Here is a 15,617-nt window from a genome sequence, read left to right as displayed (position 1 = left end):
GGTCCCAAGGTATTTATTTCACCAATCATATCGAGTGGTTCCAATGGCACTGGAAGAAATGGCAGCAGTTTTACGGGTGCCCAACCAATTGTGCTATTATGTGGGTTTTTTTGCGTTATTTGTAACTTATTTTGTAAATAATGTTTCTGCAACCGTATCTTATGGCAAAAAAAAGAGCTTCTGGATATCAGGACAGCGATCTCTCACCTTGGATTAGACTAAGATTTTTTCTTCAACAAGCAAGACGCACAGTATATTCTCCAAACACCCGACAGGGCCAACATCCCCGTTATTTGCAAGAGGAAGCGACGCAGTTAAAGAGGACAAAGAGTTGGATGACTGGTCAGGACCCGAAAAAGGCGAGTGGGAAAGCTGCCGTTACCGTCAATACTACTCACCAACGTGCAATCATTGGACAATAAACTAGACGAGGTACGATCACGAATATCCTACCAACGGGATATCAAAAACTGTAATATCCTATGTTTCACGGAATCGTGGCTGAATGACGACATGGATATTCAGCTAGCGAGATATACACTGCACCGGCAAGATAGAACACCACACTCCGGTAAGACGAGGGGGGGCAGTCTGTGCATATTTGTAAACAACAGCCGGTGCACAAAAACTAAGGAATTCTCTAGTTTTTGCTCGCCTGAAGTAGAGTATAGTGTGATAAATTGCAGGCCACACTACTTGCCTAGAGAGTTTTTAGCTATACCTTTCGTGGCTGTTTATTTACCACCCCAGACAGATGCTGGCACTAAGACCGCACTCAGTCAGCTGTATAAGGAAATAAACAAACAGGAAACCACTCACCCAGAGGCAGTGCTCCTAGTGGCCGGAGACTTTAATACAGGGAAACTTAAATCAGTTCTACCAAATTTCCATCAACATGTTAAATGTGCAACCAGAGGGAAGAAGATTCTAGATCACCTGTATTCCACACACAGAGACATACAAAGCTCTCCCTCGCCCTCCATTTGGTAAATCCGACCACAACTCTATCCTCCTGATTCCTGCTTACAAGCTAAAATTAAAGCGGGAAGCACCAGTGACTCGGTCTATAAAAATGTGGTCAGATGAAGCAGAGGCTAAACTACAGGACTGTTTTGCTATCACAGACTGGAACATGCTCCGGGATTGTACATACATACCCCAACCAGAAGCCATGGATTACAGGCAACATTCGCACTGAGCTAAAGGGTAGAGCTTCCGCTTTCAAGGTGCGGGACGACTCTAACCCGGAAGCTTACAAGAAATCCTGCTATGCCCTGCGACGAACCATCAAACAGGCCAAACGTCAATACAGGTGTTACGGATACAGGTATCCTGTGTGTATTTGTTTTCTCTCCTTCTGTCCTAGTCACAGGTGGCAGTAATCAGTCGCCAATCAGTAGCCAATCAGTCGCCAATCTGAAGACAAAACTGCTCCTTTTCCCTTACCCAATCATATCCCCTTTCCCTTGGTTTAAAAGAAACCCAATCAGTTGTCTCTGGAGTTCTCTCTTTTGTTTTTGCGCCTACATCTCACATTGTCCGTTATCATGTGAGTATGTATTGCTGTGGTGCATGGCTGTTTGTTTGTTGGTGGGAAAAGGGGATACCAAGCCAAGTCGCCCTTGGGCATACATTACCCGTAGGAAAACTTTGTCTAAGTACCCTAGTTAGAACTGGGAGGACCACCCTTTTATTGGTTAGTTAGCTAGCTGTTCTTGAAGCAGGTAAGACCAGCTTAGGTTTAAAAAAAAATATGTATTAGTTCTTTCCTTGGGTCCAGCTCAGCACCCAACCCCCCCCAAGAACACAAAGACAACCTGCCTAAATAACTACAGACCCGTAGCACTCACGTCCGTAGCAATGAAGTGCTTTGAAAGGTTGGTAATGGCCCACATCAACACATTTTCCCAGAAACCCTAGACCCACTCCAATTTGCATACCGCTCAAACAGATCCACAGATGATGCAATCTCTATTGCACTCCACACTGCCCTTTCCCATCTGGACAAAGGAACACTTATGTGAGAATGCTATTCATTGACTACAGCTCAGCATTCAACACCATAGTACCCTCAAAGCTCATCACTAAGCTAAGGATCCTGGGACTAAACACCTCCCTCTGCAACTGGATCCTGGACTTCCTGACGGGCCACCCCCAGGTGGTGAGGGTAGGTAACAACACATCTGCCACGCTGATCCTCAACACTGGAGCTCCCCAGGGGTGCGTGCTCAGTCCTCTCCTGTACTCCCTGTTCACCCACGACTGCACGGCCAGGCACGAATCCCTCACCATCATTAAGTTTGCAGACGACACAACAGTGGTAGGCCTGATCACCCACAACGACGAGACAGCCTATAAGGAGGAGATCAGAGACCTGGCTGGGTGGTGCCAGAATAACAACTTATCCCTCAATGTAACCAAGACAAAGGAGATGATTGTGGACTACAGGAAAGGAGGACCGAGCACGCTCCCATTGTCATCGACGGGGCTGTAGTGGAGCAGGTTGAGAGCTTCAAGTTCCTTGGTGTCCACATCAACAACAAACTAGAATGGTCCAAACACACCAAAAAAGTTGTGAAGAGGGCACGAAAAAGCCTATTCCCCCTCAGGAAACTAAAAAGATTTGGCATGGGTCCTCAGATCCTCATAAGGTTCTACAGCTGCAACATTGAGAGTATCCTGACTGGTTGCATCACTGCCTGGTACGGCAATTGCTCGGCCTCTGACCGCAAGGCACTACAGAGGGTAGTGCGTACGGCCCAGTACATCACTGGGGCTAAGCTGCCTGCCATCCAGGGCCTCTACACCAGGCGGTGTCAGAGGAAGGCCCTAAAAATTGTCAAAGACCCCAGCCACCCCAGTCATAGACTGTTCTCTCTACTACCGCATGGCAAGCAGTACCGGAGTGCCAAGTCTAGGACAAAAAGGCTTCTCAACAGTTTTCGCCCCCAAGCCATAAGACTCCTGAACAGGTAATCAAATGGCTACCCAGACTACTTGCATTGTGTGCCCCCAACCCCTCTTTTTACGCTGCTGCTACTCTCTGCTTATCATATATGCATAGTCACTTTAACTATACATTCATGTACATACTACCTCAATTGGGCCGACCAACCAGTGCTCTCACACATTGGCTAACCGGGCTATCTGCATTGTGTCCCGCCACCTGCCAACCCCTCTTGTACTCTACTGCTACTCTGTTCATCATATATGCATAGTCACTTTAACCATATCTACATGTACATACTACCTCAATCAGCCTGACTAAGCTGTGTCTGTATGTAGCCTCGCTACTTATATAGCTTGTCTTTTTAGTGTTTTATTTCTTTACCTACCTATTGTTCACCTAATACCTTTTTGCACTATTGGTTAGAGCCTGTAAGTAAGCATTTCACTGTAAGGTTGTATTCGGCTCACGTGACAAATAAACTTTGATTTGAATTTTGACGTGAGCCACCCTTGCCTGGTGGCGTTTTTCAACAAAGATGGCTGACAAAACATTACGGTGGAACCAAATGGTAAGTTGTTATAACGTCATAACGAGTCAAGCAAAACATTTACAATTGAGAGGAATATGTTAGTTAATGTAGAGACAAATGTTTGTGCATATTTTTTTGTCATAAAGTCAATTAACTTGCTAAACAGCGACTTTCGTAATCTGACTAGCTAACATTAGCCAGCTAGCTAGTGTTAGGAGAATGAATTTGTAATTTGTGTTTTAGGGACTCCTGAGAAAACCAGGATATCGTCTTGTGAAACAGTGGGTGTAAAGAATCTAGCAAGCTAAAGCATTGACTGCAACTTGAATGTACAATTATGTAAGCTTGCCTTGCAATGCAGCTGAAGTAACATTGCTAGCTAGCTATTTACTTGCTTATTGTATAGTGGAGGATAAAAACAACTGTATGCCTATGGATGTGTAGCCGATCTATGTGTAACAGTGTAGGTTCCATCCCTCTCTTCGCCCCAACCTGGGCTCGAACCAGGGACCCTTGCACACATCAACAACTGACACTCACGAAGCATCGTTACCCATCGCGCCACAAAAGCCGCGGCCCTTGCAACGCAAGGCGTCACCGATTGAAACACTATTAGCCATTTCACATCGGTTACATATGGACCCTAAAACGTTAGGTTCTGAACTAATATTCATACGAATCTATGAACTTCAGCTATCATAGTTGTATCAACTTCAAGTCTGAATGGCATTAATGAAGCCTATGGCTAGAGTAGAATATAATAACTGTGTTGTGCCAACGATGCAAGTCCTTCAGTATATACACATGTACTGTAGTTATTACCACGCATGAGATTCCCACATTGTAGCCTGTACATTGAATATATTCACTGATCATGTACTCTTTCTTGGCAAATAAAGGTGTGGTTCAGGTATTTATCTCTGAGACATTCTTTTTCAGTCATATCAAACTCCATTATTTAAATGATGCTGTGTCTGCATGTATGTATTACAATTATACACTTCAGTGTTTACTGCTCCTGGGACATCACTGATTAAACATTGTAACTATGCAATAGACTAGAAACATGATTGCTTTGTAATTCATATAAACAGAAAAATAACTATGCATATCTAACTCCCTTCATCTGAGGACGCAGGATAGTATTTCAATGAGATACTTAATTTCAACCAGTGGAGAATGTGAAACACTTTATTGAAAGAAGTTCATTATCCAGGTGTTACAAATGCATTATAATTGGAATACTATATTATAAATACAAGTTCAATCTGTACTTCAATGCACATATGGTGTGCATTATAAAATGAGAAAGAAAGACGAGGTGGGGAGACAGGTGTAGGGAAAGAGGTAAGAACAGCGGCTTCCTCTCTCACATCAAAACATGCCTGCAGACGAGTGACAGATGATAGAGAGAGCATGATTAAGCCTTGTTTTTTTTAAATTCTAACACAGTCAGTCATCTTAATCAGGAGGTGAAATGCAAAACTGACCTTGGATCATTAACTCTATGACTACTACATCTGTCTGTATTTCAATGTAAAGCATCTCTTTAATAATACTTCCTGTTGACCTGACCAAGTGACATCTCACCTATGATCATGCTGTGCCCTCTGAGTCAGCCAGTTCAAATGTGGGAGGGATTCACCAAAACAGTTGATATAACCTTGAGGATTTAGGGATGAAGTGAAGAAGACTTGCAATAAATTGCAAGTCTTCTATTGTATTCTATTGGTCTCACCTGGTGTCCACACTAAGCGGCTTCAGAGTACTTTATGCTGAAAAACAGACACATGAGGACAAACATTAGAAGATAATGTCAATAGAAGATACTGTATGTGACACAGACACCTATCGGAGTGTACCTGAAACATTTAAATATCGAGGGCTATGTGTCTCACCACTTGGTTATTGCAAGGCTAACCCCCAGGGAAATCATGACTTGGCAGCAACAGATAGTCCAGTGAAAATGGCTGTGTTTGTGGTGTAAATCTGTCACGATTCCCACCGACGGTGGCGCCCCCTCCTGCTCGGGTGGCGCTCGGCGGTCGTCGTCACCGGCCTATTAGCTGCCACCGATTCCCTTTTGCTTTTCCCTTTTTTTATTTTGTGACACCTGTGGTCAATTAGCCATTAGAGGGGCTATTTAGTTTAGCTGGCCCCTGTTCGTGCGGGATTAATGATTGTTTCTTGTGTGACGGCTTGTGTTCATGTCGACGTTGTTGTACGCCGCATGTATTTTCTCCCCTGTGTGTGGGAACATTTTTTTTTTTTTTGGTGAGTGTATATTAAAAACACCACTACCCTGTGTTCGCTGGTTCCTGCGCCTCATTCCTCCTCCACAATTACCAAGCCGTAACAGAATCCCGCACCACGATAGAAGGCATGGAATCAGCGGGAGCAGCGGCCACTCCTCTGCCCTCGATGGAGGAACGCGTACTCCACCACACGACAGTCCTCCATTGCATCGGATCGGCAATGGACCAGATGATGGAGAGGATGGACAGATGGGAGAGAAGTGGTATCCTCTCTCCACCTCCACCTGCCCCGATACAGCCATCTTCGCCTCCCATGACGTCTGGCTCTGGCGCGCTTCGTCTGGCGCTCCCGAGGGAGTACGATGGGGCGGCGGCTGGGTGCCAGGGGTTTTTGCTCCAGCCTGAGCTGTACCTGGCCACCGTTAGACCTGCTCCCACGGGGAGGAGAGCGTGAGTGCCCTCGTTTCCTGCCTGACGGGCAGAGCTCTGGAGTGGGCTAATGCGGTCTGGAACGGTCCAGACTCGGCGAGGGACCACTACCCGGAGTTCACCCGCCGTTTTCGGGCCGTGTTCGACCACCCTCCGGAAGGAAGAGCGGCGGGTGAACGGCTGTTCCACCTCAGGCAGGAGACGAGGAGTGCCCAGGACTTCGCGCTGGACTTCAGGACCTTGGCTGCTGGGGCGGGGTGGAACGACAGGGCCCTCATAGACCACTACCGCTGCAGTCTCCGGGCGGACGTCCGCAGGGAGCTGGCCTGTCGGGACACAGCTCTGTCCCTGGACGAACTGATAGATATGTCCATACGACTGGACAACTTGCTGGCTGCCCGCGGGCGTTCGGAGAGGGTCCTGCCCGTTCCACCCCCGTGCACCCCCGCCCCTACCCCTATGGAGGTAGGGGGGGCCGTGCCAAGGGGCACCGGAGGAGGTGGCTCCTCCTGCACCAGCTGTGGTCGGAGAGAGGACACACGGCCGACCGGTGCCGGAGGAGCCAGTCTGGGAGTCGAGATGGTAGGCAGAACACTTCTCGGTTACCTCAGGTGAGTCAGCACCAGATTCACCCAGAACCCCCTGTTGGTCATGTGTTTTTACCTGTTTTTTTACAAAATTTTTTCCCTCTTCCCAGCATAGGGCGCTAGTCGATTCAGGCGCAGCTGGGAATTTTATGGACCGTGGACTTGCCATTAAGCTGGGCATTCCGCGGGTGCCGATAGATTCTCCTTTCCCCGTGCACTCCCTAGATAGCCGACCATTAGGGTCAGGGCTAGTCAGGGGAGTCTACGGTGCCACTGGACATGGTAACGCTGGGGAATCATAAGGAACGCATTCGTTTTTTCCTTATTGACTCGCCTGCGTTTCCGGTGGTGCTGGGGGTCCCCTGGCTGGCTGGTCACAATCCCCGTATTTCGTGGAAACAGGGGGTTCTCCAGGGGTGGTCAGAGGAGTGTTCAGGTAGGTGTCTAGGAGTTTCCATAGGTGCCACGTCGGGTGGAGAGTCCAGACCAGGTGTCCACCGTGCGCATTCCCCCCGAATACGCCGATTTGGCGATCGCTTTTTGTAAAAAGAGGGCGACTAAATTACCACCTCATCGACAGGGGGATTGTGCGATAGATCTCCAGGTTAACGCTGCGCTTCCCAGGAGTCACGTGTACCCCTTGTCACAGGAGGAGACGGCGGCTATGGAGACATATGTCACGGAATCCCTGGGACAGGGGTACATTCGGCCCTCCATCTCACCCGCTTCCTCGAGTTTCTTTTTTGTGAAGAAAAAGGAGGGAGGTCTGCGTCCGTGCATTGATTACCGAGGTCTAAACGCTATTACGGTGGGGTTTAGTTACCCACTACCTCTCATCGCTACGGCGGTGGAATCATTTCACGGAGCGCAGTTCTTCACAAAACTGGATCTCAGGAGCGCGTATAACCTGGTGCGTATCAAGAAGGGAGACGAATGGAAAACCCCCTTTAGTACCACATCGGGCCATTATGAGTACCTCGTCATGCCGTATGGGTTGAAAAATGCTCCAGCCGTCTTTCAATCCTTTGTTGACGAGATTCTCAGGGACCTGCACGGGCAGGGCGTGATTGTATATATCGATGACATTCTGATATATTCCGCCACCCGCTCCGCGCATGTGTCCTTGGTGCGCAAGGTGCTTGGTAGACTGCTGAAGCATGACCTATACGTTAAGGCTGAGAAGTGTGAGTTTTCCAAACGAGCCGTCTCCTTTCTGGGTTATCGCATTTCCACCACGGGGGTGGTGATGGAGTGTGACCGCGTTAAGGCCGTGCGTAATTGGCCGACTCCAACCACGGTGAAGGAGGTGCAGCGGTTTTTAGGCTTTGCCAATTACTACCGGAGGTTTATCCGGGGTTTTGGCCAGGTAGCGGCTCCCATTACCTCACTGCTGAAGGGGGGCCGGTGCGTTTGCGATGGTCGACGGAGGCGGACGGAGCCTTCAAGAAATTGAAGACGCTGTTCACCGACGCACCCGTGTTGGCGCACCCGGACCCGTCTTTAGCGTTCGTAGTGGAGGTGGACGCATCCGAGGCTGGGGTGGGTGCCGTGCTATCACAGCGCTCGGGTGCGCCATTGAAACTCCGCCCCTGCGCTTTCTTTTCGAAGAAGCTCAGTTCGGCGGAGCGTAACTACGATGTGGGGGACAGGGAGTTGCTAGCAGTGGTTAAAGCTTTGAGGGTGTGGCGGCACTGGCTTGAGGGGGCTAAACACCCCTTTCTCATCTGGACCGACCACCGAAACCTGGAGTACATCCGGGCAGCGAGGAGACTGAATCCACGTCAGGCGAGGTGGGCCATGTTCTTCGCCCGGTTTAGGTTTACCATCTCCTATAGATCGGGTTCCCTAAATACTAAGGCCGACGCGCTGTCCCGTCTCTATGACACGGAGGACCGGCCCATCGATCCAACTCCCATCATTCCAGCGTCTAGGCTGGTGGCACCTGTGGTATGGGAGGTGGACGCGGACATCGAGCGGGCATTGGTGTTGGAACCTGCGCCTGCGCAGGTGCCCGTGGGGCGCATGTATGTGCCGCTCGGTGTTCGTGATCGTTTGATTCGGTGGGCGCACACGCTACCTACTGCGGGTCATCCTGGTGAGGCGAGGACAGTGGGGAGTCTAAGGGGGAAGTACTGGTGGCCCACCTTAGCTAAGGACGTGAGGGCCTATGTCTCTTCCTGTTCGGTGTGTGCCCAGAGTAAGGCTCCTAGGCATCTACCAAGAGGGAAGTTACAGCCCCTCCCCGTTCCACAACGACCATGGTCGCACCTGTCCATTGACTTCCTGACAGATCTTCCCCCCTCTCAGGGGAACACGGCGATTCTGGTGGTTGTGGATCGGTTCTCTAAGTCCTGCCGTCTCCTCCCATTGCCCGGTCTCCCTACGGCCCTGCAGACTGCGGAGGCCCTATTTACCCACGTCTTCCGGCACTACGGGGTGCCGGAGGACATTGTCTCTGATCGAGGTTCCCAGTTCACATCCAGGGTCTGGAGAGCGTTTATGGAGCGGCTGGGGGTCTCGGTCAGTTTGACCTCCGGTTATCACCCCGAGAGCAATGGGCAGGCGGAGAGGGTGAACCAGGAGGTGGGCAGGTTCCTGAGGTCGTATTGCCAGGACCGGCCAGGGGAGTGGGCGAGGTATATTCCCTGGGCTGAGTTAGCCCAGAACTCACTTCGCCACTCCTCTACTAACATATCACCCTTTCAGTGTGTGTTAGGTTACCAGCCGGTCCTGGCACCATGGCACCGGAGTCAGACCGAGGCTCCTGCGGTGGAGGACTGGGTCCAGCACTCCAAGGAGACCTGGAGAGCCGTCCAGGACTCACTAAAGGAGGCCAGTGCACGGCAGAAGAGGAGTGCTGACCGCCACCGCAGTGAGGCGCCCGTGTTCGCACCGGGAGACAGGGTCTGGCTCTCGACCCGGAACCTGCCCCTCCGCGTGCCCTGCCGGAAGCTGGGGCCGCAGTGTGTGGGGCCCTTCAAAGTCCTGAGGAGGATAAACGAGGTGTGTTATCGGTTGCAACTCCCTTCCTATTACCGTATTAACCCCTCGTTTCATGTGTCTCTCCTCAGGCCGGTGGTAGCTGGTCCCCTTCACGAAGATGAGGTGCCGGAGGTCCCTCCGCCCCTCTGGACATCGGGGGGTCCCCGGCGTACAGCGTAAGGGCCATTCTGGACTCGCGACGCCGGGCGAGGGGCCTACAGTACCTCGTGGACTGGGAGGGGTACGGCCCGGAGGAGAGGTGCTGGGTGCCGGCGGCGGACGTCCTGGACCCATCTATGTTGAGGGAGTTCCACCACCTCCGTCCGGATCGCCCTGCCCCTCGCCCTCCGGGTCGACCTCGAGGCCGGTGTCGGCGCGCTGCGGGAGCCGCGCGTCAGGAGGGGGGTACTGTCACGATTCCCACCGACGGTGGCGCCCCCTCCTGCTCGGGTGGCGCTCGGCGGTCGTCGTCACCGGCCTATTAGCTGCCACCGATTCCCTTTTGCTTTTCCCTTTTTTTATTTTGTGACACCTGTGGTCAATTAGCCATTAGAGGGGCTATTTAGTTTAGCTGGCCCGCTCCTGTTCGTGCGGGATTAATGATTGTTTCTTGTGTGACGGCTTGTGTTCATGTCGACGTTGTTGTACGCCGCATGTATTTTCTCCCCTGTGTGTGGGAACATTTTTTTTTTTTGGTGAGTGTATATTAAAAACACCACTACCCTGTGTTCGCTGGTTCCTGCGCCTCATTCCTCCTCCACAATTACCAAGCCGTAACAAAATCTGAAAATTAGCAGCTGACATCTTAAGGGTTTTTTAATTCATGCATGTGAGACAGGTTCCATGTACAACAAGACAGGCAGAGATGGAGAAAAAGAACACAGAACAGTTTAATTACCTCTGGTTATGGATACTTTTGCCAGCAATAAAACTTCCACGGCCTGTTCCTTGGACAGTGAACATCTGGTAATATCTACATTTTCTACCCCTTGATCAGCTCACTCTCTGAAAGTAAAGAAAACAGCTTATTTTTTTTATAGATATGAAAATAATAAAAATGTTCCTGTGAATAACCACACCTTCATACAAACGTGCTACTGTATACAGAATTATTGATGCACAACCGAAAATGCTGCCATATCCTGCCAGCACGCCCACAAGCGAGCCACTGAGAATGATGACGTGTGGAAGAGGGAAAGGAAAGAAATGGGAACAGCAATTTATTGCAAGTTGGGGAGGAGGGCTAATAGCTGAACAATTGGCTGTTCAACCTTTACTAAAGAATAGTCTAATAGGTGTGAACCCCCCCCCGTCCTATCACAGATCAGATTTGCCCTAACGACCAAGGGGTAGCTTGCTACGCAACGTAATAAAGTAATGACATTTCATATAAGTTACCTTACATGTTATGTTGGCTGACAATTTGTTAGCTACGCTGTCCATACGAACCACAAAGCATATCATTACAGCAGTATGTACCGGTGTGTTAGCTAGCTACCTTACGTTAGTAGTTATACATCAAACTTGCCAGTATATTAACTATAGGCTATCTAACTACCCAACATTTATTGACTTGATTATTCTCGTCATTCTTAGTTTATCTAAATGGTATAGTCGTTGTGCTTTCTCAATGGACATTCGGGTGCTTTCAAAAATTCGCTCTGTCTATCTATAGGCTGGACAATAGAACGAGTCAAAATTCACTCAAGGCTGAAAAACGGCTTAAGAACGTTGGCTAAACTGGAACACTAGCGCGAGTCCATAGCAAATTAATGGAATCGAAAGTTCGCAGAGCCTGTTTTGACTGGAGTGATGCATAGAATTCTCTTTTTATTTTACCACTACAATCTGTTCGTCGGATGAAACTGGAAAAAAAACAACTTGTGTAGAAAGTAAACATCCGCACCTCGATGGTGGCAACTGTGCTTATGTCTGCGTAATGAAAAAGTAGTGAACAAATAAAAACGTATATTTCTGGTTAAGCGATCGCTGACAAACAAGCTCGCTGCCCAGACTTACATAATTACAAAGAGGAGATTCTCCTGATTAAAATGGTGACCTGTTACAGTTCTGCTTCCGTCCCTCTCCTCGCCCCTACATGGGCTCAAACCAGAGACCCTCTGCACACATTGCAAGAGCCACCCTCGAAGCAAAGTCACACCTTGCTCAACAAAAGCCACGGTCCTTTCAGAGCAAGGGGAACTACTTCAAGGCCTCAGAGCGAGTGACGTCACCGATTTGAAACGTTATTAGCGCACACCCCGCCAACTAGCTAGCCATTTCACACCGGTTACACCCGACTTGAAAAAAATCTAAATATACACATTGCGAGATATTTGGTGAAATGGACAGACATACCTATATTTCCCTCATAGGAAACAATGGGAAGACCACAGAGTTTCAATATACTTTTTTTTTGTTTACATTTTAACTATAAAACTACGTGAGCACGTCTCATTGCCAACAATAGCGAAGCAGGTGTTGTGACGTTGAACAATAAGCTGGGAATTCAGAAGGATGAGTTGGTGCCACGGTGCTCAATAGAACTAATAGGAGCTGGGTGAAAAATGCACTAAAATAAGGCCTGTTTTTTCGTGATTACTTCAAAACGACGGCAAGCAGCTGGGAAAAAATGTGTTATATTATGAAACTGGGCTCCACGGCAGATGCAATGAACTATTTTTTATCAGTAAAGAACGTTGTTAAAAATGTCATGTGTCCAGCCTACTAAACTCAGCAAAAAAAAGGAACGTCCCTTTTTCAAAACCTTGTCTTTCAAAGATAATTCGTAACAATCCAAAGAACTTCACAGATCTTCATTGTAAAGGGTTTAAACACTGTTTCCAATGCTTGTTTAATTAACCATAAACAATTAATGAACATGCACCTGAGGAATGGTCGTTAAGACACTAGCAGCTTACAGACGGTAGGCAATAAAGGTCACAGTTTTGAAAACTTCGGACACTAAAGAGGCTTTCTACTGACTCTGAAAAACACCAAAAGAAAGATGAACAGGGTCCCTGCTCATCTGTGTGAACGTGCCCTAGGCATGCTGCAAGGAGGCTTGAGGACTGCAGATGTGGCCAGGGCACAAATTGCAATGGCTGTACTGTGAGACGCTTAAGACAGCGCTACAGGGAGACAGGACAGACAGCTGATCGTCCTCGCCGTTGCAGACCACGTGTAACATCTGCACAGGATCGGTACATCCGAACATCACACCTGCGGGACAGGTACAGGATGGCAACAACTGCCCGAGTTACACCATGAACGCACAATTCCTCCATCAGCGCTCAGACTGTCCGCAATATGCTGAGAAGGGCTTGTAGGCCTGTTGTAAGGCAGGTCCTCACCAGACATCACCGACAACAACGTCGCCTATGGGCACAAACCCACCGTCACTGGACCAGACAGGACAGGCAAAAAGTGCTCTTCACTGACGAGTCACGGTTTTGTCTCACCAGGGGTGATGGTCGGATTCGTGTTTATCGTCGAAGGAATGAGCGTTACACCGAGGCCTGTACTCTGGAGTGGGATCGATTTGGAAGTGGAGGGTCTGTCATGGTCTGGGGCGGTGTGTAACAGCATCATCGCACTGAGCTTGTTGTCATTGCAGGGAATCTCAACGCTGTGCGTTACAGGGAAAACATCCTCCACCCTCATGTGGTACTCTTCCTGCAGGAAGACCCTCCAGCATGATAATGATAACCCTCCCTCCTTACATGACCCTCCAGCATGATAATGCCACCAGCCATAATGCTCATTCTGTGCGTGATTCCTACAAGAGAGGAATTTCAGTGTTCTGCCATGGCCATTGAAGAGCTCGGATCTCAATCCCATTGAGCACATCTGGGACCTTTTGGATCGGAGGGTGAGGGCTAGGGCCATTCCCCCCAGAAATGTCCGGGTTCTTGCAGGTGCCTTGTACTTAAAACCTCTTACATCTAGACGTTCCGCTAGCGGAACACCTGCTCCAATATCCAATGATAGGCGTGGCGCGAATGACAAATTCCTCAAAAATACAAAAACTTCAATTTTTCAAACATATGACTATTTCACAGCATTTTAAAGACAAGACTCTCCTTTATCTAACCACACTGTCCGATTTCAAAAAGGCTTTACAGCGAAAGCAAAACATTAGATTATGTCTGCAGAGTACCCAGCCAGAAATAATCAGACATCCATTTTTCAAGCTAGCATATAATGTCACAAAAAAACAAAACCACAGCTAAATGCAGCACTAACCTTTGATGATCTTCATCAGATGACAACCCTAGGACATTATGTTATACAATACATGCATGTTTTGTTCAATCAAGTTCATATTTATATCAAAAACCAGCTTTTTACATTAGCATGTGACGTTCAGAACTAGCATTCCCACCGAACACTTCCGGTGAATTTACTAAATTACTCACGATAAACGTTCACAAAAAACATAACAATTATTTTAAGAATTATAGATACAGAACTCCTTTGTGCAATCGAGGTGTCCGATTTTAAAAAAGCTTTTCGGTGAAAGCACATTTTGCAATATTCTGAGTACATAGCCCGGAATCACAGGGCTAGCTATTTAGACACCCACCATGTTTAGCCCTGACCAAACTCCGATTTACTATTAGAAAAGTTTGATTACCTTTGGTGTTCTTCGTCAGAATGCACTCCCAGGACTGCTACTTCAATAACAAATGTTGGTTTGGTTCAAAATAATCCATAGTTATATCCAAATAGCGGCGTTTTGTTTGTGCTTTCAAGACACTATCCGAAGTGTCTTGATGCATGATGCATTTCGTGACAAAAAAATTATAAATATTCCATTACCGTACTTCGAAGCATGTCAACCGCTGTTTAAAATCAATTTTTATGCAATTTTTCTCGTAAAAAAGCGATAATATTCTGACCGGGAGCGGTGGTTTTCGTTCAAAGATAAAACATGGAGTCCACTCGTGCACGTGCCTGAGTCTCACAGTACTGTGACCAGCCACTATCAAAACGCGCTACTTTTTTTCAGCCAAAGCCTGCAAAGCCACGATTCAGCTTTTTGCCGCCTTCTGAGAGCCCATGGGAGCCGTAGGAAGTGTCACGTAACAGCAGAGATCCCCTGTAATGGATAGAGATAATCAAGAAGGCCAAGAAATTGTCAGACAGGGCACTTCCTGCATGGAATCTTCTCAGGTTTTGGCCTGCCAAATGAGTTCTGTTATACTCACAGACACCATTCAAACAGTTTTAGAAACTTTGGAGTGGTTTCTATCCAAAGCTAATAATTATATGCATATTCTAGGAGTAAGGAGTAATAATCAGATTAAATCCGGTACGTTTTTTATCCGGACGTGAAAATACTGCCCCCTCATATGGCAGTCAAAACCCCGAGACAGATCGAAACAGGAAGTGGAATTCTGAATTGCGGACTCAACTTCATCACGTTGCCTATTAATCACACCGTGAGCTATGGTTCATTGAGCACTTCCTATTGCTTCCACTAGATGTCCCCAGTCTTTACAAAGTAAAAACTGACAGAATGACACGCTGTGGAACGTGGTCACACAGAGAGGGCCATCACCATTATGACGCCGGCGCCCCTGGCTACCCTCCCCTTTCGAAACGTTTATAAAGACAATGCAATCGTCCCCCTTGAATCTTATTGGAGCTCTGGTTGAAATAGGCCCTAAAGATTTATGTTATACAACGTTTGACATGTTTGAACGAACCTAAATTACAAAAAAATGCATTTTGTTGAAAGAATAGTCCCGCGGCCACGGAGCTTTTGGTGCAGCCTTCAGAACGCGCTAACAACAACAAGCTAATGGAACATAAAGGATGAACTTTTTCGAACTAAAATACATTTGTTGTGGACCTGGGATTCCTGGAAGTGCCTAAGGATG

Source organism: Salmo salar, chromosome ssa20 (genome assembly GCF_905237065.1).
Source record: "Salmo salar chromosome ssa20, Ssal_v3.1, whole genome shotgun sequence".
Lineage (NCBI taxonomy): Eukaryota > Metazoa > Chordata > Actinopteri > Salmoniformes > Salmonidae > Salmo > Salmo salar.
Note: the sequence above shows the minus strand (reverse complement) of the source record.